Genomic DNA, 2,500 nt, shown 5'->3' with positions numbered 1-2,500 from the left:
AGAGGCTGCCTGCCCGGGGAGAGATGGGGCCTGCCCAGCCGCTCTGGTGGTGGTGGTGGTGGTGGTGGTGGTGGTGACCCCGGGGTGGATTTTGGACTTTGACAAAATCTCACCGAAAAGGGGACGCTCGCCCAGGGGAGCCGCCGCCCGTGCCCAGGGAGGGGGCGGACCCTGCCGAAAGTTTTCCAGGAGGCCGAAAATTCACCCAGGCCACAGGCCCAGCCTGCCCAGGGAGAGAGGCTGCCTGCCCGGGGAGAGATGGGGCCTGCCCAGCCGCTCTGGTGGTGGTGGTGGTGGTGGTGGTGGTGACCCCGGGGTGGATTTTGGACTTTGACAAAATCTCACCGAAAAGGGGACGCTCACCCAGGGGAGCCGCCGCCCGTGCCCAGGGAGGGGGCGGACCCTGCCGAAAGTTTTCCAGGAGGCCGAAAATTCACCCAGGCCACAGGCCCAGCCTGCCCAGGGAGAGAGGCTGCCTGCCCGGGGAGAGATGGGGCCTGCCCAGCCGCTCTGGTGGTGGTGGTGGTGGTGGTGGTGGTGGTGACCCCGGGGTGGATTTTGGACTTTGACAAAATCTCACCGAAAAGGGGACGCTCACCCAGGGGAGCCGCCGCCCGTGCCCAGGGAGGGGGCGGACCCTGCCGAAAGTTTTCCAGGAGGCCGAAAATTCACCCAGGCCACAGGCCCAGCCTGCCCAGGGAGAGAGGCTGCCTGCCCGGGGAGAGATGGGGCCTGCCCAGCCGCTCTGGTGGTGGTGGTGGTGGTGGTGGTGGTGGTGGTGACCCCGGGGTGGATTTTGGACTTTGACAAAATCTCACCGAAAAGGGGACGCTCACCCAGGGGAGCCGCCGCCCGTGCCCAGGGAGGGGGCGGACCCTGCCGAAAGTTTTCCAGGAGGCCGAAAATTCACCCAGGCCACAGGCCCAGCCTGCCCAGGGAGAGAGGCTGCCTGCCCGGGGAGAGATGGGGCCTGCCCAGCCGCTCTGGTGGTGGTGACGACCCCTGGGCGGGTTTTGGACAAATTTCCGCTGGAAAAAGACCGTTTCACCCATGGGAACTGCTGGCCCCTGCCCAGCGAGAGAGGGAGAGAGAGAGAGAGAGAGAGAGAGAGAGAGAGAGAGAGAGAGAGAGAGAGAGGGGGGAGGGGGCTGCCCTTCTGCTCTGGTGGTGAGGGTCTGCTTGCCCCTGCCAAGAGACAGGGCCTTCCCTGCCCCTCTGCTGTGCTTGGGGGTGGATCTGCCGTACACTACCCGAGCACCTCACAGTTCACAGACACATAGACCATCTTTGAAAACACTAGTTAAGTGCAAACACACATAGCTTAGCTACAAAAGACAAGGGGTTAGCTCAGGATTGTTTACGATGTATGTATGTTTGATACTCTGCTATTTTTAGGAGGGATATTCTCTGTGTTTCATCGTTTAAATGCTTGTGCTGCGGTGGAAACAGGTAAGACCGACAGGGGAGAATTTATGAGACAATAGGAGCCATGCAGAGAAGCAGGAGCTATGGGCCCCTTCTGAATATCTGCAGCTCCGTCTGGTGGAGGACAACCTGAACAGACTTCCTGTAGAAGCTACGCACCTATTGTTTTTATTTTTCTCGTTTTTGATTTCCTATTTTTAAATTGCTTTATTTTGTTTTTCTATTCTTATTTTATTTTTTATTTTTTGTTTGTTTGTTTGTTTGGTTTAGGGGTAGGAGCTGTTGCGATAGGTACGGTTCCTTTAGTTTAACTAGCAACCTTTTTATTTTTAGATACCTTTTATTGTAAAAAATTCAGCCCAGTGGCCATGTAGTCAGAAGGGGTTAAATTGGGGGTTGCCGACAGCTATCCTTTTCTCCTGGAATCTAGAAACACCTAACCTATAGTTAAAAGTTAAGATGCTTTCAAGGGGTTATATATATATATATATATATATATATATATATATATATATATATATATATATATATATATATATATATATATATATATATATATATATATATATATATATATATATATATATATATATATACAGTATATATACATTTAAATATACATTTATATAAACACATTATAAAATATATAAAAAACACAAGATGTTTTTAATGTTGACTTTATTACATGAAAGAAGCTTCACTCCAAACTAGGGTACAATGCACTACTTAAGGCATTACAGCATTTTCGAGCAATGAACCCTTTTCCGATCCAGTTTGCAGGAAAGCTTTATTGCTTAAGAACGCTTCGTCTTGCCATCACTTCCCACTGTCAACAACCACCACCACAATCTGTTTGATTCTGCTGCTGTTTTATCAACATTCATCTGTACAGTATCAGCATCAGTGCTCCCAGCCCCACCGCTTTCCTTACCTGCATCCTCGCGTTAACTTCCTGCGGCTCTCGTTGTACCATCAGCCACGGTCTCCTGCGTGTCTGCCCCGGCGTGTTCCTCTATAGCCTCGGCGTTCCCCGCACCACTGGCCTTGGCGCTCACTGTGCTGTTGCCCTCGGTGC

The sequence above is a fragment of the Trichomycterus rosablanca genome, unplaced genomic scaffold, assembly GCF_030014385.1.
Source record: "Trichomycterus rosablanca isolate fTriRos1 unplaced genomic scaffold, fTriRos1.hap1 scaffold_191, whole genome shotgun sequence".
In the NCBI taxonomy this organism is placed as follows: Eukaryota; Metazoa; Chordata; class Actinopteri; order Siluriformes; family Trichomycteridae; genus Trichomycterus; species Trichomycterus rosablanca.
Note: the sequence above shows the minus strand (reverse complement) of the source record.